Source organism: Ursus maritimus, unplaced genomic scaffold (assembly GCF_017311325.1).
Source record: "Ursus maritimus isolate PB19 unplaced genomic scaffold, ASM1731132v1 scaffold_24, whole genome shotgun sequence".
NCBI lineage: Eukaryota > Metazoa > Chordata > Mammalia > Carnivora > Ursidae > Ursus > Ursus maritimus.
The window spans coordinates 3061965-3085079 of record NW_024424897.1 but is presented as its reverse complement, the minus strand read 5'-3'; positions in this window follow the sequence as shown (position 1 = coordinate 3085079).

The following is a 23115-nucleotide window of genomic DNA, read 5'->3' as shown; positions in this document are numbered from 1 at the left end:
ACCAACGCCAAGACCCACGTGTTTGCAGGTTTCACGTGGGAGGTCACACTGGACCTTCCGAATAGCACAGCAACAAGTGCTTGCTGGTTGTTAATGATGGAAGCCTCTATGTGAGCGTGAGTGTGGGTGCGCGTGGAATCCCCTTGGCGCACGGCGCGTGCAGCCTTGCCGCTTTTAACCTCACGGTCTTGGGGAGCCCCCTAACCTCTGACGCTTGGCGTCTTCATCTCTGCATGGGGAAAGACGACTCACCCCCATCCCTGCCCCCCACGAGCCCCCTCATGGAGCGATTGCGAGGGTCAGATGTGTTCATAAACACAAAAGCATTTTCAAAAAAACTAAGCACGAAGGAATTCTAAGGCATGGTTATTTTTGTGCAAGTCCGGATGCCCCTGGCACCCCCAAGCCCTTTCTTGCTGTCGAATCACGAGTGATATAAGATTAGCAGGTGTGTCTCCTTTTAGGCAAAGCTGATGTTTAAAAGACACAAACTGGCTGACGATTCCCTTCACAAAGCTTCCCTTAAATCCCAGACGCGTTTTATATATGCTGCCATTTTTACAAATATCTGTTTACCTACAAGGTTTTTCAGAACATAGGTGTGGCACGGGGTCAGGGACTCTCTTTAGAATGCCCCAGTCAGCTGGGGGCCTGTGGGAAGAGAGGGGGAGCCAGCGTCCCCAGGACAGCCTTGGCTGGGTCCCCCTGCAGGCATGGAGAGCCCCCTTGGACGAGTCGCTCCCAGCCCTTCCAGGCCCTCTCCCACCTCTCAGGAGGACGGGCCCACGGCCTTGGGGAGGTCTCCGGGAGGGTCTTCAAGGCCAAAGCAATTCTTGGGCAGGGCCAGGAAAGCAGCGTGCCCCCCCCCTCCGCCGTCAAACTTTCCTGGACCTCGCCCCATGAGCCTCCTCTACTTGTAGACTTTAATCCATATTTTTCAGTTGCCATAAACCCTAACCATGAGTACAACTTCTCTGAGTTCTGTGAGTCCTTCCAGCAAATTATTGAACCTGAGAGTGATTTTGGAACTCCTTGAACTCGAAGCTGGTGTCAGAAGCGAGGGTGGTCTAGTGTGGACAGCTGCTTCTCACATGGCAGGACCCCTCAGCTCCTGCAGAGCCAGGCGCCCACCCTGCTGGCCAGGCCCCAGGGACCTCTCCAGGCCCACGTGCCACCCCCGTTGAGTGACATCACCATCCAGACCCTTTGCTCTGAAGAAAGCACAGTGTTAACAGTCCGAGACGGGAAGCGACACAAAAGGCCTCGTTCGGATGTGAAGCCACAGGTGCCAACCACACACAGCTGGCACCGGAAACTGGGCAGGGAGGCCACCAGTGTCGAGGACACGGCAAAGGTGGGCTCATCGCCCCAGCAAGGGGGACCAAAGACTTCCAAACCCTGTGCGTGCCACACAGACCCAGCAAGACAACGTGGTCCCAGAACGTGGCCCCAGGGGGAGGGGGACACGCCTTTGAGGTCAGAGGAGGGGAGAGAAAGGGAAGTGAGAAGAAGGCCCCGGGAGATAAAGTCTGGAGGACCCCAGGGAGGGAGGCCCACAAGGCCAGACAGGCTGCAACGATCCAGGCTCAGCTCTCCGCTTCTCCCTAGAGCCTCACCCCTGTGGCCGCCACCCGCCCTTGGCTACACCCCCCCCTCTGCTCCCCTTCCTCTGACACCATTTCAGCTGCTTCCCCACAGAGTCACAGGTGCCCCTCCCGCAGGGCCGGAATAATGAAAAATTTAAGGAAGCAGAAGAAAGACCCCATTTTTCAAAATGATATGTCAAAGTGGAGCCATGTAATATCGTTTCATTAGGGCTTGCAGCCCAGACCTCACGCACGGGGCTCTCCCACGGGGGGCTTGGCATGGGCAGCGGGCTGTCCGGACCCCATTCCACCAACGGTTACACTCGTCATGGACCCATCAAAGGCCATGGCCACCTTCGGGGACCGAATTATTAGGTATGGAGCTGGCTGTGCCCCACTCGGAGGACATTAAGAGGGGAGTGTGCCTGCTGTCAGTCCTGCGGAGATGGGGCGCCCGGGGAGGGAGCAGGGGGTGGGGGGAGAGAGGAGGGGTGCAGGGGCCTTGTGCACGCGTTAGCACCAGCCTTGTTCCCATCGAGGCTGGATGTGGAACCTGGGGAACCCCAGGGGGAAGGGCTGGCCGGGGAGGCTGAGGATCAGTCACAACAACCCCTCTGAAATAGGGAGGCCGAAGGAAGCCGCGTGGGGGAACAGCTGGGAGCAGACTGGGTGCACACAGCCAAGGGCTTGTCCCAGCAGCGGCAGCAGACACCGGGTTCCTTCCAAAACCGTCAGGCCGTCCTCGCTGCCGATGTGCGCAAGGCGCCAGCCCCTGCACACGCATTCCAGCCCCCTCGACCTCGTCCAGCCTCCCCTGCGCCAGGGTGTGCAGTCCTGCCGGGGGTGCAGAGGGCGCCCTGACACAGGCAGTAACCCCAGCTGCTGCAGATGGCTCCACCCACCCAGGGGTGTCCATCCCCTCCCCACACACCTGTCCACGCAGCTGCCAGGCGGGTCCCCAGGACCCAGCCACTTGAGCTGGCCTCGGTCAGGCTGGCGGGATGCTGGAGACTCTGCTGGTTTCCCAACTGAACACTTGTAGGCTGGCTGCTCCCCAGTCCATCTGGGCACCGGGAACCCGCGCTCCCCCAGCTCCTCTGCCTCCATCACCATCTCTGTGGATTGAACTGTGTCCCCCAAAATTCCTATGCTGTTGCCCACAGTGTCAGTATTTGGAGATGGGCCTTTGGGAAGGTGATTAAAGTTAATGGAGCTCATAAGCGTGGGGCCCTGACCCAGGAGGGTTAGTGTCCTTGTAGGAGGAAAACCTAGAGAGCACTGCCCCCCATGCACAGAGGGAAGGCCATGTGGGGACACATGGCTGCCTGGTGCACACATTCCCTCACACTCATGCTTACACATCTACACACACACCACACACACCTGTCCAACTGTTTCACAAAGGTGGCTGTTGGGGGGGTCACGTGACCCTGGACACAGTGCCGAGCCTGCTGGCCATGCTGACACACGTCACCTGATGTGGCTGCTAGGGAACCACTGTGTTCTGCAGGGCTCCTGGCAGCGGCATCCCACCCCTTCTCCTCTGGAAGTGGGTGTCCAGGTCACCTGTCCCACTCGGCCTGAACACAGGCAGCTGCAGGGCAGCCACCAGGACATACACCTGCCCTCCTCCCCTCCCTCTCTGTCCCTGCGGGTGCTGCTCCCCCACGGGGACACCCACACGAACTACCCTTTCTCCACAGTCCTATCTGGGAGCCATGGTTTATGCTGGAGCCCCTGCTGAGCCGGAGGGGACACCTGGGGACACTTGTCCCTGTGTGGGGCATGGGAGGAGCACACACCATGGGGGAGCTGCAGGGGCTGGTGGCAGCTCTCCTGCGAGCTCACCTGCCCCATCACCCCGAGAGCTGCCCTACAGGCCTGTGGCTGCACACAGCCCACCTCTCATGGCCCGCTCCTTGGCCAGCGTCTGGGGCCATCCAAAGCTGGCCTCAACTGTCCCCTTGTCCCGCCTGCAGGGCTCCATCCCCCATGCACCACACCCGGAGGCCTGGCTGGGCTCCTGTTCACCCAAATCTCCCCTTCTTTTAGCAAGGCCCGCTCACAGAAAACCTCTCTGATGGGCTTCACGGTCAGGAACCATGTTCCCTCCGAATGTGGTGACACTGTCCTCCACAGAACTCTTGACGTGACCCATGAGGGTAGACGGGGTGGATGACGCTTCCCTGGAACCAGGAAATGCTCAACCGTCCTGAGTTCCCACCAACTCCCTTCTACCTTCCACCTCTGCCTGCCAGCAGCTCTTCCCTGAGACTCTCCCCCAGTGCCAGCCCCCTCCTGCTGTGGAGGCCAACACCCCCCCACGCCGGTGCACACATACACACAGGTGTGCTGCCTGCGCACACACACACGCATATCCACACGCACGTGTGTGCCCCAGGCACGGTGGCCAGCGACCGCTCCGCATCACACCGAGCTCCGCAAGGTTACTAAGAAAGGGGGGTGCCGGTGGCCACGAGGCTGGGGTCTGAGCAGGGCCTGAAGTGCCCGGCCTGGACCAGTGGACAGATATGGACTCCCGGGGCCCCACCCCACATCAGCCTCCTTCCGGGCACCTACTCGAACCAGATGGGCACTGGCTCTCACTCCAACAGCCCTGCTGCCCGGGGACCAGGAGCTCCATTTCAGAGGACAAACCGAGGCCAGGAGAGTCTGGGTCTTGTTGGGTCACACACTTTGTGAATGGGAGCCAGGGTTTGACTCCAACTCTGTCTAGGCTTTAGACCTCTTGATATCTTTTTTTTTTCTTTCAGGAGGAAAGGGATAGTTTAAAAATTCAACATGGCCTTTGATCTAGGTACCCACACTTGTGATCAACCCCAGCCCTGTGCACGAATTCTCAGCCTTGACCCGGGAACCGGGCTCTGTGAGTCCAGAAGGGAGGGGGCACAAAGATGGACCTCCATCGCCCCACACCCTACCGGGTGGTCCAGGAGGCAGCGGGGATGGCATCCTGGTGTTTTGCCTGCTCCCTGGAGACGCGTGCACCAACTGGGTCTCCCCAGCCTGTAGCTGGAAGGCAGGGGCGCCTCCGGCTTTAAAGAAAGTGTTTGGTTTCAGCCCAGTTGCTGGGAGAGCCAGGGTTTTTTGCAAAGGCAGGACAGAATCAGGAGCATGAGCCTGTCTAAAACATCTTCTGAGAGAAAAAAAAAAAAAACACAAAACAAGAAAAAAGGAGACGACAGCGGCTCAAGCGTATGATGCCTGAAACCATTCACCACACCAACAGATGGAAAACCACGTCTACATGAAGGAGCCTTTCCAACCCATGGTTTATTTAACTGTCCTTTTTAAGGGACTCTTCATCAAAAAGGTGATTTCAAAATCAAATATGCTTTTGAAAGTACTTCTGTTCCTAGAGTAAAGTATAAATATGATTTACCCTATTCTATTCTCAACAAATATTATTTTTCATCTGCCAACAGACTCCCTCATAAGGACACGGGGCACGAGGTCAGCGCCGGCGAGCTGACACACTCACGAAGCGCTGTGCTCTGAACGCTGCCTGTGGGCATCAGCCTATGGACTCGCTTTTGCCAGAAACACGGCGGGCATGTGTCAGAGATCGGAAATTACTTGAGATCTGCAGCCAGGACGACAGCCTGAAATTTCATCACATCAGAGAATCACTGTCTACGGCCACGTTGAAAGACTCTGAGTCAGGCCTGAGCCCGTGATCACAAGTGTTAGCCCACAAACACAAGGGACAAACTCAGGGCCCCAGTGACAAAGAGCGTGAAACAGAACAGGTTCGAACAACGGATGAGTCTCATTACTCATGGAACTCACGCTCTTCAAAGTTGCCCCAAACACTGAATCAGCAAACACTGAACCACCATCCTGGGCAAACACAGGGTTAGGGTCCTACAGGCCTCTGGTCAGAGTTTTGTCACCTCGTCAGTACATGACCATCTTAACCATGTCTAAGGGTTCAGCTCAGTGGCATCCAGTACGTTCACAGTCTTGTCCAGCCATCACGCCGTCCCCGCCCTGACCCCTGGCCCCCACCACTCTATTATCTATCTCTACGAACTCGATGACTCTAGGGACCTCACAGAAATGGAATCCTATAGTATTTGTCCCTTTGTGACTGGCTGGCCACTCGGCATCATGTCCCCAAGGTCCATCCATGTGGCAGGTGTCAGGATGTCCTTCCTTCTTAAGGCTGAATAAATTTCACCGTGTGGATGGACCACATTTAGTTCATCCATCCATCCATCGATGGACACGTGGGTGGCTCCCCCCTTCTGGCGATCGTGAGTAGTCCCGCCATGAACACGGGCGAGCAGATCTCCTCAAGACCCTGCTCTCAATTCTTCTGCAGAAGTGGACTGTGGTGCACTGGGTGTTTTGTTCTGTTTTCATAGAAACACCGACATGGAGCTTCACTTCTTGGGCCACCGAAGCCAGCTCAGCTCACAGAGGGGCTATTCCCACACGTGCTGGCCTCCAGGATGGCGGGGAGTCTGTGCGTCCACTGCCACCACATGTTCGTGAAAATGGTCACTAATCACCCTTTATTCACGTGTAACCTGTTTGGCTAAAAAAGACTACCTTATTTGTTTGAAGTGGAAATAGACGATAATTAATTAATCTGTTAATTATTCCTCCCTCCTTCCCACCAACGCTGCTATCAAAGGCCCAGCGTCCCAGATGTGAAGGGAATGGATTCGTTTACTGATGAGGAACCAGGGAGACGCCCTAAGGCAGGGGAAGGAAAAAAATAAAAGAGCAAACGTGGTACAAGCTTTCCAAAGGAGACCTAATTGGAATGACCCTAGAGACTCCGCCCGGCTCCTCTTCTCCTAAGACAAGTAGGTCTGTAGGACAAGCCCCACCACCGGCGAGGCAGGCTCCCTACAGATCTGTACTTTACGCTTAACTTGGATGTCACTAAACAAAACGTGCAGAACACCACCGCAGCTTTTGGGATCCCTCTCTCGTGGTCCCCACTCCACCTTCTGCATTAATTAGCCTGCCTCGCTCTCCATCCCTCCAAATCCACATGCCGGGTCACCCACACGGGAGACGGACACGTCCGACCTGTCACCACTGGCAAGGTCAGCAAGCCTGTCTGTCTGGGCAGTGCTTCCACGGACAGACAGTAGGACACCCAGGTGTGACCAGGTAAATGAGGAGCAGGTGCCCCGGCACGCCCCCCTCTCCCCTGCCTCTGGGCCACATCCCCACCCGCGTCCCAGCTACCCAGGTTTTGGATCAACTGACATGGAGGCCCACTCTAGGCAAAGTATCTAGGGATGGCCCCAACTGTTCACACGCCCATCCTCACCCTGTCATGTGACTTTGGAGAAATGGCGCATAGCTCCCCACCCTGGGGCACAGGCTTGGCCGCATGACTGGCTTCGACCACTGGAGGTCCGCAGATGGGATTCAAGCTGCGGCTCTGAAGGCGTCGGAGTGTCGTTCCGTCTGTGCCTCTGCTGCTGGGACCCAGGATGAGCCCCCCTCAGAGCAAGGGCCCATGCTTGGCCGACCCACAGCTTGAAGCCAAGCCCGGATGAGCAGACACCTGGCCAACCTACCGACACGCAAGCAAGAATGCGGTCGGTTCTCCAGATTCCTGGAGATACGGTTCAGAAAGTTGCTAACCCTGGCTGAGTGAATACTGATCCGTGGGCCCTAGAGGAAGGACGGGGCTCTGGTCACAACCGTTTCATCAGCCTATCAATACACACGCCTGCAGTCTGCGTGCTTCTGTTTAGAGAGGCCGCATGTTGCCGATCCACGAACATCGAGCTCATCGCCAACAGCACTATAACGCACGCCTGGACGAAGCTTACCTGATGCTCGTGTCCCCCCACAGAGCACATCGCAGCCTTCCGGAGCTTCGGAAGACCACCCGGCACTTCCAGGACGACGCCTGGGGCCATGCTGAAGAGCAAAGTCACCACCACCAAAAATGAAAAAACCGTGGCAGTGAGTCAAACACTTGTCTCCAGCGCGAGCGTTGAAACAAGCAGGTGGAGTGTCACCTCGTCTCGCTCCTCGGCTCGGAGCGCCTGCTCCTGATCACACTTTGCTCTGCTCTACACGTGTCTGCGAGTGGCCACAGAAGTGCCACTAACACTGGCCTCGGGGTCACCGATAAATGCTAGCAAGATGGCAAAATTGCAAGCACAGAATCCACAAGTAATGAGGCTTGACTCCCACCGATTATCACTGTGTTAACACTCTGACTTATGGGGTAGTAGGCCGTGCGGCAAGAACTGACTGCTACACGGGGTGAGGACTTGGGGGACCCATGCCCCTCAACTTCCAAGGCGGAAAAGTCCGGAACTGCTGAGAGCACTTGGGCAGGCCGAACCCACGAAACAAATCAGTCTCCTGACTCTGCAACAGGATGAAAATCCCAGCGTTTCCTTCACTGTGGACATAAAAATCCACCACTCCTCTTTCCAGCCCCTAAACACTCCAGCCGAGTGACACCTGCCAAGGCTTCCAGGTCGGGCGCAGGCAGAGAACGGAGAGAGGCTTCTCCTGTCCTCGAGGGGTTTCAAAATCCTTGGTGCTGTCCCAACAACTAGAGGGGCCAGTCTCGGCAACCGCTCTCTTACCCGTCAGCTGGGGTGCCATGAACGGGCTTGGGATTTGAGGGGTGGGGACTGGGAGAAACGCCAGCGTCCCTGCCAGGTCCTCTTAAAGGAGCTGGACCGAGCTCCCGAGCGAGGATCAGATCGGCCTGCAAAATGCAGAGACTTCGGTGCGGACAGAAGAGGCCTCTCGTCACAGAGACCAGGCTGACAGTAAAGCGTGCTAATTTCTGGATGACGTGGGCAGTAAGCAGCCCCGTCCATTCAGAAATAACCAACCTGGCCAGAGACAGGGGTGCAAGGGCAGTGAAGGCTCGGCTCTCATCTCCATCTTTGGGAGCTCTGCTCCTGTCTGACACTGTCGGGAATACCCAGATCACATGAAATCGGGGACAGCGCAGGGCACGCAGCTGTCCGTGGCACCCAGGGTTCCGGCCGTCAGACTCTGGATACGGGATTAGCCAGGAGGGCAAAAGGGCCCGGATACGTTCCGTATCCTACTTAGGAAAGAGGGGATTAAATCCACGTTGCTTCAGATCCATATTAATCTGAACTTCAGTGAGATCTCCGTCTTGCTCAGGAGCACGGATGGGGAGAGAACCATTTCTTCGGAGATGGGCTTTGGAGCCTCGGGGGTCAGGGAAGGACTGAGCGCCCTGGAGCCCTAGGGGAAGCAGTGAAACCCTCAAAGAGCGTCTGCAGCGGACTCTCACCTAAGCAAGTAAGAAATGCAAGTTCTAAACAAAAGGTGCATGCATCCATCTATGAACAAAAGTACCAAGCGAGGGGACACCTCGGTGAACCTAAGGTTCTTCTTGAAAAACAAAAGGGCATGCGCTTCACGGGCCCAAAGGGCTCCCCAGGTTTCACCCCTGAAGCCATGCCCCTTGCTCCAGGCATACCAGCAAGGGCCACAGTGCACCCCTAAAATAACGGACTTCTGCAAGGGGACAGTCCCTACTTCCCAGGCCCAGGAGGGAAGGAAGTAAGAGACGCCCCGTGCCTCTGACCTTGTCTGGTCACCTGGGGAAACGCCATTCAGAGCCTCCAGCTCACCAGGCACAGCCTAACACGGAGGGTTCAAGCCTGGCTTGGCCACACGTCAGCTCTGGGACCTTGGGCCAGTGGCCTCCCCTCTCTGGGCCTCACTGTACCCTCCGTTAAAGGAGAACGCCAACAGTACACGCCTCATCCGGTGGTTATGGGCTTAAATGAGTTGGTTCAAAGGAAGTCCTCTGAGCAGTGCCCAGCGCAGAGTAGGCGTGAGTGACCGCTGGCATCTGGGCTCAGGCCCCAGGCCCCCCAACCCGCTCCCAGGAGCCCGCCTGCTCTGCTGGGTGCCAGCAGCCACAGGAGCCCACGCCTGGTGGCCGGCAGGTTCTCTCTGCAGACAGTCCTTCACACCGGCACATGGCTCCTCCCTGACAGCCACCTCCTCCCACGCCCGGGCTCTGTGTACCCAGGGAATGCAAAACAATTTTAACATTGTTCTAAGCCAAACATAATTAGGAAGGTAAATCTATAACAACAGCTAAATCACATAATGCATTCCAAATCCAAGGCAACGTCACTGGGGGACGTCTCGGGGTCTCAGGAGCTCCACAACACAAAAGTGACAGCCATGCTTTCCTCCTGGTGGTCCCCCCCCCACCCCATGCCCTCCCCTGCAGCCCACATAAGAGCAGAATGGGCTCCTGGCTTCCCCGGGGTCCACAGCAAGCTCTCCATGCCGGGTGGGTACACACAGCAGACAGGTCCTTCTAGAAATGCCGGCAACCACTCACGCAACAGGCAACTGATGCGCAGATGCCACGTGCCGGCACTGCAGAAATGCACAGGGGGCAGCGCCGTGGGGTGGGGCAGTGCAGTGGGGGGCCAGTGCATTGGGTGGGGGTAGTGCGGGGGGGGCAGTGCCATGGGGGGCAGTGCAGTGGGGGGCCAGCACTCCTGGGAAGGCAGATCCGTGAGCAGCTGCCTGAACGCCATGCAGCAGTTCTCTTGACAGGCTAGGGAGGGAGGGAATGTTCTGAAATGTGCATGTGTGAGTGTGTGCATGCACACGCGTGTGCAGCTGCAGAGGGGAAGGCCTTGGGCGTGCTGGAAGAAGAGTAAGGTGAGGGAGGGGCTGGGCAGAGACTGAGGCCTGGTGGCAGAGGACAGCCTCAAAGTCCATCTCCATGTGACCAGGGCAGGGGACACGTGACACAGGGTTCAGGTCATGCAGGGTGGGGGATGCAGAGGAAGAGAGCGCAGCTCAGACAGGGCACCTGGAGGGGAGGTCTCGGTCAGAGGTCTGGACTCCTCAACCAGCTTCTGTCCAGGTAAAGTTGGAGGGCCACCTGTGGCGCTGAAGCTGCCCACTCCTTCTGCTGCACCCCCACTCCCACCCAGGGCCCTGGTGGTGCTTTTGCCTCCTGTGGGGGAGGCAGGTGCAGGGCACAGGAGAAGGGGATCCTTGCTGCATCCAGCCTCTTCTGCCCTGGGGACCATCTCGGTTAGAATTGGAGGGTCCCTGACAGCCCAGTCTAAACTGAAGTTGGGTTTTCATTTTTGTGCCTGTGGTATTTGTGGCTTCACCCCTGCGGCCCCCCACCCCAGCCGCCCCCTGGATTCCCTGCACCACCCACCCCACCGACTCTGGCAGACCTCCTGAGAGGCCTGCTGTGACCCTGGCTGGTTCCTAAAACCTCAGAGACAGATGGCCTTGACTGACAGTTGCCCACGCAAATATTGTTCATTCGAGGCTCTGTCAGGGGTGGGGGGGGGACGACGGGGTCGCTCTGCCCAACCCCGCCCCCCATTCCCTTTTCTCCCTTGGCTCCTCCAGGATCATGAAGAGATGGTTAAATAAATAATGAGCTCAGGAGGGCAGCACCGGAGCGGGAGAGCCCAGGGCACCTCTGAACTGAAGCCGCAAATGGCCGATGCCCTCCATTACCCGGGCCTGACTGCGGGCTCGGCAGCACAACGGCAGCCCAGAACCCGCAGACCCCATTCCCAAACACAAGGTTCCCCAGCATGCCCACCACAGGCAGGCCGTGGGCTGCACCCCCAAAACCCCTCGTCTCCCGGCAGAGGGGGTCCTCAGAAGGCATTTGGGGGTCTGGAAAACCATTTGTTCCAGCCCCCACCATACCCATCCTTCTGCAACAAGCGGACTTGGGGAGACACATGCACACACACACATGCACACACACGCACACACACAGACACACCCCAGCACCAACCGGGGCTCACAGAGAGCAGAAGGGACTTCACATTTAAAAGCAAGCTCTGTGCTGCTGGACGGGGTGAGTGTCCGTGGAGCTCCCACCCTGCCAGCCCCTGAGACAGGTCTAAACCCCCCAGCCCCAGCACACTGGGTTTTATGGGTTCTCTCTCCCTCTTCCCCTTTCCCCAGCCGGCTCCTCCACATAATAAAATTAAACGGAATAAAATCTGCCCCGTTTTTCACAGAAAGGTCTGGAAGGATCTAGAGGCAATCTATTTTCCCTGCTCTCCAAGATTAAACGGTGAGCCAAGGCCCCCTGTGTATGGCTCTAGCCTCCCGGAGCAGAGGTGCTCTGCTTTCTCCAGCTCGAAATGCTAATCCGGTTCTCTGGGATCTCTGGAAACAGCTAGAAAATTTGCCCCACACCGCAGCACAGCCAGGCTACACAGAGGTGGGCTCCTCTGCTCTCTGGGGCCTTCCATGTCCCCTGGCCTGGTCCAGGACCATAAGGGGCGGGCAGGGGGACAGGCTGGCCTGGAGGGCTATCCAGGTGGCGGGGGGCGGGAGGGCGCTCTTCCGGCGGGACCTGCACCGTGTCCCTGCAGACTCTGGGACAGACACCATCACTAATCCCCAGTGTGCTCACCTCCTGACTCTGGTACAGCCAGGAGCTCACCTGTATTTTCTCCAGAGGGGAGGGGTATCCGGGGGCAGGAGCGGAGTGGCAGCCCGGGGATGGAAGGCAAGGGGCAGGGTGAGGGCTGCGAAACATTGGCTGGGAGCTCGCCTGCAGGGGAAACGAACGCAGGCCGTGAGCCCCCAGCTCAGTGTTTTGGTGTGTCCAGATGCGGGGCGGGGAGCTGGGGAAATCTCTTTCTCCTCCTCCCCAAACCACCGGCTTTCTTGCCAATTCCAGACTTCCCGTGATTTTAATTTTATGGTTCACATTTTCTGCCAGCAGAATCCCGGATGACAAGGTAGAAAGTCGGCCTTGATTAACTGTCCCTCTGGCGCTGAGGCAGGGCCCGGCATGATAAATAGCAGGAATAAAACCGAGAGAGGCGTGTGGCAGGCAATCGCGGGCCCGGCAGTAAATCCCGGCTCTGATGGGGCCGAGATGAGCTGGTTATTTTATGGAGGGGGAGCGCGGCTGGAAGCAGAGTGGAGCCTGCGCATGGCGCGGCCCCCGCCACCCCCGCAGCCCCCTCTGGCCCCGGGGCCCCCTCCCCCTCCTGGCTCCCATGCAGTGGATATTGTTTAAGTAAGATAGAGTGGAATCGCTCTATTGTGTCATTGATTTTTAATACAAACAGGTAACATGCTGCAAATCTGGTGGTTATTTCATTCCTGCTCTGCTTTGCCCAGATGTCCAGTAACTTCCCCCAAGGGCTTCATCCAACGGGCAGTGGCAACGACTGGTTCCTGACAGGGGCAGGCCCAGCTTCCGCGAGCAGTCCGAGGGGTCTACGTGCTCCTCGCTCTGTACACAGGCACGCACACACAAACACGCAGTGCACACATGTGTGTGAGCACACCCCCCATAATGCTCGCGGCACACTACACGCACCTGTGCTTGCATGCACATGTGTTCATGTGAACAAGCACATGCATGAACAAGCACGCGTGTGAGCACACACCTACACACCCACACTGCTCTCCGCACACTGCACACACACACGCTTGTGTGCACGTGTGTTCATGTGCACAAGCACGTGTGAGCACACATGTGCAGGTATGCTCATACATATACACGTGCACGTGTGCCTGCCCGGCCGGCAAGCAAAAACAGACTGAGCCTGAGCTCTCCTTCCAACCCAGCTCTTCGCTCTGTGGTGACCTTGAGTCTGACATGAATAAGGTGGAGCGTCCAGGAGTGGGCAAAGCCATGTACGCTGGGACAGGGACCAGGGGAGTGCGTCTCCATTACACCGTGAGGAGCCCGAGCCTCGCACATGCCAGATGGAGGTTCTCCTGAGTACCTGGCAATACCACCTGCCAGCCACAGCCAGGCCTCCTGGGGGGGGTCTCCATCAGGGTCGCCAGGATCACGGAAGGAAGCTAAAGCTCTGCCTAATTTAGGGCTGGAGCAGTGCGTGCTGTTTACCTGTAATCACGACCTAACGGCATCCATCTGTAGGGACACCAGCGAGCTGAGGGTAAGCCTCGCACTGCCAGGCATTTCCAGCATTCCCCGAGCATTTCCACAAGTGGTGCCTCCTTTTGTGTCTTGCTTCCTGTCCCCTGGAACTCTGGAAAGGCAGGAGCCATGTCACATGGTCTCCATCTCATAAGCGAGGGATCTGAGAGGTGGGGACTTGCTCAGGGCACACAGGCCTGCGTAGACCCTACTTCCCACCTGACCTTCCCGCCAGCTGGGGCCCCATCTGCCACACCTGGATCTTTCCGCCTGGGCTCTCCAGGGTCGGGGGCGGGGGGGAGGCTCTGCAACACCGTCCACTGGCTTCCACCAGAACAGCTCCATCCTCATACTTTTGTCACCGGCCTTCCCCAGCAGACGTCCCTTTTCACCAAGGAATCTGCAGCTAACCCACGTTTGATCCCTGGACCATGTCCCCCCCGCCCCCATCCGTTGGCACGGCGTGGCCAGGAGGCTGGTGTCTGCCACACTGCTCTGCTCTCCCCAGCGCCACCACTGCTGGAGCCTCTCACCCTGATCCCCGTCCCTGAGGACGACAGCAGCAGGGCCGCCCCCACCTCCACTCTCCATGTCCAGATCCCTGCTTCCATTCACCGCTCCCTTCAGCCGAGTGCTTTCTCCCTCGAAGCCTCCTGTTCTCCCACCACCCACAAGAAGGGCCTTCAGATCTCTGTTAAGGCCCAGCCCCTACAAGGCAAGCTGAGACCAGATTCAAGGCGTCCACGGTGGGCTGCACCTGGGCCACAGCCTGGGAATGTCCCCACAGCTGGCTGAAGCCCGGGGGCAGCTTCTTGGCAGGTCATGCACCCCAGGGACGCAGTGGGGCAGATGGGACCAGGATGCCAGGAAAAGGCCTTCGGAGAAAGGACTGTGGGGGGAGAGGCGTGGTCTGGGCAAAAGCTACAGGGGTGGGAGGCAGAGCCACACCCATGGGAGCAGAGTGTGGGGAGCGCCCTCCGTGTCTGGCTCCCTTCCTACCTCCCCACAGGCGCCAGAGGCTACCAGGACGCCCTGCTGTGCCCCGATGTGGCCTGTCTTCCTCCCTGAAAGCACTTCCCAGACTGCTCTTCACAAGCCCCGTGTCTGGGTTTGTAGTGGATGAGCTTGGATTTGCTCCCAAACCAAGCGGTATCTACGGGTAGGGTAGAACATCTGAAATACGTACAGGATGTTTTCATCACCGCAAAAGGGATCCTCAGTCATTTCCAGTCCCGCCCCACCTCCCGTCCCTACCAGCCGCCGGCAGCCACCATCGCCCCACCATCGCCGTCTGTCTCCGGATGCACCTTTCTGGACACTTCACATCAGTGGAACCCTACAACACATGGCCTTTCGGGCCTGGCTTCTTTCACTGAGCATAACGTTCTCAGGACTCCTCTGTGCCACGGCCTGTGTCAGAGCCTTTCGAAGGCTGAATACTATTCTGTTGTACGGATAAGCCTCGTTTCATCTGCTCATCCGTCCATGGACACGGCGCTGTTTCCACCTTTTGGTGACTGTGAGCGACGCTGCTGTGAACATTCGTTCACGGGTTGTTTTGTGTGGATGCGTTTCCACTGGCCTCGGGTCTATCAGGGAGTGTATTTTTCTTGTAAAGAGGTCCCAGTGTCCAGAGGGAATGCCAAAGAAGCTGAGGGCCCTGGAGCAAAGGATCCAAAATGTGTTTTCTAAATGGAAGCACCCTTGGCGAAGAATGATGCATGGGGCTCACAGACTCATTTCCCTGCTGACCCCCCCACACACAGAGACCTGGGAGGGCTGCCGCTGCTTCCCCAGCATGCGGCCCATGCAGACTGGTTCCTGGAGCTCAACATCATCACTGACAGCCCGCCTGTCTGCACCGCCCTTCCCCACACCCTCCCATCCCACGATTTCCCTCCCCACGTGTGCCAGCTCAGGGCCCACACAGAACGTTCCCCAGCACAGCCCGTCCTGCCTTCATGGACACACACAGGGTCTATGCCGGCCACATCCATAGACCCGTCCGGGTCTCACCAAAGTCCTGGAAGGCAAGCCTGGACGCTGTCCACGCACAGTACATTCCAGAGCAGTTCTTCCCCCCGGACACCTGGCGATGCCTAGAGTCGTTTCAGGTAGTCGTGATGGGGAAGGAAGACCTCTTCACAGGATCTTTCTGAGCTCGACAAGGCCAGAGGATGGCCGGGCATGTGTCACCAGCTCTGAACTTAAAACTGGAAGTGAGTTCAGAGCTGCTTTGCCAGACAGTGGGGTGGGGAGCTACTCAGAAGCCCAGGCCCCTCTCCCAGCCTTCCCAGTGAGGGGGGAGAGCAAACAAGACCTCCCCAAGCTGGCCCCATGCTGGGATGCAAGGGAGGGCCCTCCCCCCCATCCGCTTCTGGCAAGGTGCTTCCTTTGGCTTTCAAGAAGAAAATTAACATTTAATTACAGTAGGAGCAGAACAGAGCAGCTCCCAGAGAAGGCAGTGGGGACGTGTCACTCGCTCCTCCCCAGAGCCCATCAGCCCCAGGCCCTCCTCCCTGGCCAGGCACAGCCTGATGCTCAGTCACTTCAAGGGAAGTCAGCAAGAATTTCCCAAGCCCTCAGTACCACCCCCCAGTCCCTCCAGCCCAATTTATGAAACAAAACCATCTGAAGTCTCCGACCTTTTCCAACCAGTGATATTTAAAAATTTTGCATAACTGCCAATTAAGATCATTTTCATCACTCAGTTACAGGTGAATATTCTATGTACTTACTGGAAATGTGCACATGCAAACACATACTCTTTGGATGTGGCCGGCATAGACCCTGTGGTGTCCCTCGGTGGACACCCTTTCTGGATGCTGGGTAGACAGCAGCCCCAGCCCCCTGGCAGCATGTACCAGCGGGTGCACACGCAGCCCCACACGTGCGCACGGAGGCAGCCCAGTGCGGCTGGACAGGGGTGGGCTCAGCCCACGGAAGCCACAACGGCCCGGCCCACCCCACCCCTGCCACTCTTCGGCAGGGTCAGCACCTCCCTGTGATGCAGCCAGACCGCCTGTTAATTAATCACTCATTAGGCTAATCACAGCTATCTCCTTTCCCACTAGGGGGGAAGATATTAGCGCAGTGGAACGCCAACCCCAAATGCAAGTAACAGGTCTGCAGGAAGGCAGAAGGAGAGAAACCAGTGCTGGAAGTTTCTAAAAGCTGTGTCCACCTCACAGTAACACAGAAGGTGCACGTGCAGGAACGCTCTGACCCTGAGCACAGGTGAGAGGGGGTCGAGAGCCCACTGGGGGTGTGCAGACGCTGCGCACCCCATTGTCCTCCTGAGGGCAGGGCCGGGGAAGAGGCCGGTCCCATTTCATTCCTGGTCAGGCGGCTTCTCAGGCCGAGACCAGAGGACTGGGCCTGGAGCGGGAGGATGAAGAGGGACCGTAGAAACAGCTCCCTACGAACAGGGAGAGACTGTCCCAAGCGGCCAACACAGAGGTGCCCACTGAAGCACACCTGGATGTGGGTCCTGGGAGGGTGAGTCCAGGAAGATGGATTACCCCAAAACTCCAGACGAACTGCAAGTCCATCAGAATCTACGACCACGACCCAGGCGCTACACTGGTAAAGGACAGGACCCACTGCTCCACAGGAGACCACAGAGCTCTGGGAGACCCACCAGGGAAACGACGCCAGGTGAGGTGCTGTTTTCATGTGCAACCAAGACTAGTCTCAAGGCCCGTGTCCAAAAAGATAGATCCTAAGGGGGAAAAAGCAAAACCCTTGCTAAAGAAACAAATCTGAGAAGTGAAACCTTTTAGAGAAGCACGAACCAGGCTTTGCTAAATGAGGGCTTTGAGCCCAAAGCTGGGACCGCCTCCTCTTTCAAGGGTGCACTCCCCCACTTGCCCCCAGCACGAGGGGCCCCAACTGACACCGAAGCCATGTTCTCCCCCCAGAAGTTTCCACCCACAGATAGGCTAGACCCTTCCTGCTGCCTGCTCGGCATCATTAGGACTATTTGCTATCGAAATGCACAATTATTAGAGGCCGTAATGATGTTCAGGTGTCATTTGCAAGAAATTGAATCTAAACACCTGGGTAGTAAATGAGAAAAAAGGTATTAGGAAATTGGGTCTTAACTGTTTTATGCTAATTTATTCTGCTCAGCCATTAGAGTCAACCTGCAGCCGGGAGACTGTCAGTGTGGGTAACGATCGCAGGCAGAGACAGGCTGGGAAGAAGCTGTCACCTTTGCTGTGCTCGGAGGCCAGGAAACAAGCTCGCCAGCAACGCAGAAGGACGGGGAGGAAGCTGGCGCAGTGTGTGTTCAAATCCCCCAGGGAGACGAACTTCTCACCTTGACCGCAACTCACCCGTCCAACCAGAACCACCAGGTGAGGCATGCCCTCAGATCAAAAATGGCCAGAGGGAAACCATCCTCTAACGAGGACCCTAGGGGTCATCGCAGGCAGTTACACTCAATTCCGAGTCCTCCACGGGCCACCTGAGTTCACGTCCCAGGTCCGCCGCTCTCTGGCCACGAGACCCTGGGCAAGCCGTCTGATCCCCCAGAGCTTCCCTTCCACCATCTGAACACCGGCGTGGAGCATGAGCCCCGCACCATCTGATTGTCACAGTGACAACCCAATAGCGCGTGTTAAAACAGAAGCCTGGCCACAGTGCCTGACACACAGTAAGGGCCTCGTAAATGGAGCTACTTGGAGGGGCCACCTTCCTCCGTGCCCCATCCAGTAAGGCCCATGGCATCAGCACAGATCACCTGTGGCCCCACTCTCAGTCCTACAGAGCTACGAGGGCCTTCTGTCATGTCCCCTGTGTATATGGGGGTGGCTCCCCGGGCAGGGAGCACTCAGCCAGGGGGGTGGGCAGAAGCCGCACGGTTGAAGTCCCAGAAGAGGACAAGGTGAAAGAAGGGTGAGCAGAAGCATGGAGACAGGGCCAGGCAAATGCTGGGCTTTCGGGAGGAAACAGGACACCAGGGTGTGGAGGGATCTGAGGAAGCACATCCCAGGAGGTGGGGACTGAACATTTTAGGGACCATAATTGAGCACAGATGGGCCACGGGCGGTGTGGGACAGGCCCACGCTCTGCCGCAGGCTTCACAGAAGGGGAATGCGGCGGGTGGTCAGGGTAGAAGGGAGCACAGTCTGCAGCGGGACCGCTGCAGGGGAGGGCAGGGCGCCAGGTGGGGGCCCTGAAGGACAGACGGCCGCTGGGAACTCGACGTGGGTTGGAGCAGGCTCTGTGTGCTTGGGCGAGATGCTCCCCTGCCCCTCGCTGGGCCGGGCATCCCAGCTCCCCGGGAGGTGTGCAGCTTTGAGCACGTCACCTTAACTTCTGGGTCTATATAGTGGGGGTGATAACAGGCCTGCCTCGTGAGGCTGTGTGAGGACCCAGGTGAGTTTCTGGAACGTTCCCAGCGCGCGGTCAGAGCAGGGTGTCACTTACCACAGTTCCACACAGTTAGTGTGAAAAGCTATGGCCATGTGGGGCTCCAGGACAGGAAGGCCGACCAGCTGTGGCCCACCCCTGAGCCCTGGTGGCCACACCCCGGGTCAGAGCCAGGCAGAGAACGAGCCACTCCTGGAGCCTTGGGTGGCGTGCTCTGCCTCCTTCGGGACAGGAAGCTGTGTGGCCAGTGGGAAGGAGCTGGACTGGCCTCTCAGCAGGACCACACCCCTCATCCTGGGGCCTCTGGGGCCAGCTCATGGCTCAGCAGGGCCCAGCAGGGAGAGGCGCCCCTCCTTCCCCCTCTGGGGACAGCCTACGGGAAGCTGGCGGGAGGCAGGGGTACTGAAAAGAGCGTGAGAACCAAGAGAGTGCCCCGGGGTTCCTGCACCTATGCTGGGGTCACAGACGCAAGGTGGGACCCTGGGGCGCTGTGAGAAGTGCGCAGGAGGTGCAGAAGCGTGCGGACGTGTATGGGGTGTGTGTGAATGTTGTGAAGCCGTGTGGACGTGTACAGACGTGTACAGACTAATGTGTGTGTGGATGTGTGCAGACATGTGCTCTTATGTGTAGATGTGTGTGGACGTGTGCATGTGTGTGTGCTGAAGTATGTGTGGATGTGTGTGGACGTGAGTGAAAGTGTGCAGTTGGTGAGTGTCTGCAGATGTGTGCAGATGTGTGCTGACATGCGCAAGCGTGTGCAGATGAGTGTGGACATGTGCGTGCCCCTGCAACAGCAAAGCTCCAGAGCCTCCCCTCCCTTGAGGCTACCCCTCCGCACTGGGTCTTGGGAACAGCTGTCACAGCCACAGACGCTGTCCCTCTGGGGCCTTGGGCCACCTGGTGCCCAGTGCCAGGGTGCCCAGTGGGCCAAGATCTACCCTCCCTATTACAACACCACTTTGCCTGCTCCCCCCACTCCTGGAACACACAGCAGCTTCATTAGAAGGGGAGGGGTGTGGTGAGGGCCTCAAACTGTGGCTGATGGACACCAGGGACCCGACTCAGCTCCCAGGGGCTCAGGTCCACCATCCTGGAGGCCTGGGGTGGACAGCAGGCCGTGTGTCCTGGGGAGCGGACACCCCGGTCCTGGGGTAAGACATCCAGTGCAGGAAATGCCCTGTTGATGCCGGCCATCCAAGGGGGCATTTCTCAACTGTCAGGCGTGTCCCAGAATCAACCTCACACCCTAAGCCGCCATGCACCCTCTGACCCTCTAACCCTTGCTCTCGGAGGGTCACCCCGCCCCCGTAGGTGACACTGACTCACCCCAAGCCTGGGTGCATTGTTCTCCTGAGCCACCATCCCACCTCCAGACCTACTGGGCCCTCGTTACGACTTTGGAGTGGATGGGGGGATGAGACGTGGCGGCCGGGGCAGGACCGGGCATCTTCATACAGCTCATGAGCAGGGGGACGGCCCTTCTAATCTCTACAAAGGTCGCCAACTTCCAGAGATGCATGGAGTCATCCAGCCAGGCAACGTGGCTGCCAACTCCTTCAAGGTGCCTTTCTGGCTGTCTCAATGCTTCCACCTGCTCATCCCGGGGAGGTAGCACCCGCAGGGCCCCAGCGCCCCCACTGCAGACGCCCTCCAGGCCCCACATTTGACGAGAGTCAGAGTATCCTGTCGTCCCAGGATGGCGGCAGCGCCGGGCGACAGGAGCTCAGCTGGGCTCTGCTCTCAAACGAGGTGTGTTGAATAAAGTCACTGTGCACTGGGGCGGCGGGGCCCTGTCTTCATGGGGCTAAGTCCAGGAGCTGGAGACCAGCAACGCACTAGTGAACAAATCATGATTTCTGGTGGGACGGCTTGATGCCCAATGTGACGGCATCAGGAGGGTCTGGAGGAGAGGAGAAGGTGTGATCACTTGGGCTGATCCCCAAATGCACAGAGGATTCATCAGTAGGTGAGGGTCATGGGTTCCCTGCTCTGCCCTACCCCCTCCAGAAAGGACCCCTGCCCCTCCCCCATCTCCCACTTGCATGGTCTCTGCAGCCCCCAGGCCCCGCAGAACCCCTCCCCTTGGTGCCTCTACGGCCCGCACCTGGGTTTCGGGGCCTCAGGGCCTCTCCCACCAGCTCACACACACCTGACTCGCTCATGAGGCTCACGGGGACAGTGGTGCGGGGTCCCAGGGTGCTGAGGCTGGCTGTGGACATAGAGACGGGCTGGTATTCTTCCCCATCTTGTCTGGGGCAAGTGGGACACGGGCTGAAGGGGAACGTCTGTGCTGAGCGGTTAGGACTCTGCCCTCCACCCACCTCTAACGCCAGACTCTGTCTCTCTGGGAGCCAGGAGTCCTGGGGATCCTGGTGCAGTCAGAGCTCAGACAGGTTGATGGCACTGTGGTGCCCCGCCTGAGAGGAAGGGTGCCGAGGAGCAGGGGGGGCTCTGGGCAGGGGAACACTGGGTGAGGGGTGGGTCTGTTCTGCATCCCACAGACTGAGATTTCTGGACCACCCCTGGCAATGGCCACATTCCTAAAGTCTGACAATAAGACCCCTTAACACACAGCAGGTACCGGAACACCTGTTGCTTGGACGTGGGACATCAAGATTCTGGCGGTGGGGTGGGGAGTTAAGGGTGAGGATTAGGGGATTCAGGGGCATAGTTTTACTTCCTCATTCAACAAACATGCTTTGAGTGCTGGAATTTGCCCTAAAAAATGTGGCACCTCACAACGGCCAACAGTCCCTCAACATTAAATGGATCCACAGAACGTGGTCAATTCATACGGTGGAATACGGATCTTCCTCAATTTACAATAGGCTTACGCCCCTCTAAACCCATCCCAAATTGAAGATATCCTAAGTCTAAAGTGCATTTAATGCACCGAACCTATGGTCATAGCTCAGCCAAGCCCAGCTTCCACGTGCTCAGGACACTCGCGTCAGCCTACGGTTGGGCAAAGCCTATCTTACCATAGTGTTGACCATCTGGTGTCACTTAGTGAACACTGTACAGAAAGTGACAAGCAGTGGCCGTGTGGGGACAGGATGGCTGTCACCCTATCGGCTGTTGACCCTGCTGACCGCTGGCTCGCAGGGGGACTACGCTCGCTGCCCAGCACCACGAGAGAGGCTCAGACCACATATCGACACCAGCCCCGGAAAAGATCCAAGCTCAAAATCGCAAGGAGGGTTTCTACTGAATGCGTAACGCTTTCACAGCATCGTAAAGCTGAAAACCCATCACATCAGACCACTGAAACCATCTGAACTGCCAGTTACACCCAGAAGAGAGGTGCTGACACGCACCACATCACTCTCCGAAGGGCAGAGATGAAACGTCCAGAGGAGGTAAATCCGCGGAGACGGAGAGTGGACTAATGTCCGCCAGCTCAGGGGAGGGGAGGAGGAGTGGCTGCTGCAGGGGGTCTCACTGTGGGATGACCAAAGCCTCTGGAAGCCGGTGGAGGTGGTGGCTGCACGGTGAACACTGTCAGTGCACTAAACGCCTCTGAACCGTAAACTCTGATGGATGGTTAATGTTATACAAATTTTACCTCCCACACTCCAGCCAATCTCTCTCACCCTCTTAAAAAGCTGCGCCCTTCCTTACTGCCATGCCTTTTCTCTGTATGCACTTCTCAGTCCACCTCTTTCTCCCCAGAAAACTCCTATGCATCCTTCAGGACCAGTTCAAAAGCCCTTCCAACTGGGCCCCCAAAGCATCTCTTCTGCCTCTACGTAACTCCGCCCTCAGTGCAAAGGACAGATAAGCTGCCGCCTGTCTGTCTGCTCCGTGAGACAGCAAGTTCCTTGGGGACAGAAACACATCCTGTTCAACTGCAATCCCCAGGGCCTGGCATGATGACTCCTGCATCCTTTCAGTCCACAAATACTACAGGAGGCCCGGGATTTGGTGAAGAATGAATAAAGGAGAAAATCATTGGGGGGGGGGGCATCTCAAAAATTTAAAAATAGAAATTCCAGAGGATCCAGTAAGCCCACCACTGGCTATTTATGCAAAGAAAACTAAAACACTAATTGTTTACGACGGTACTATTTACAAGAACCAAGATGTGGAAGCAGCCACGTGTCCACTGACAGACAGATGGATAAAGACGACGTGGTGTCTCACATACAATGGAGTATTATGCAGTCATCAGAACGGAAGAGAGCCTGTCACTTGTGACAACGAGGATGGATCTAGTGAGCATTACTCTAAGTG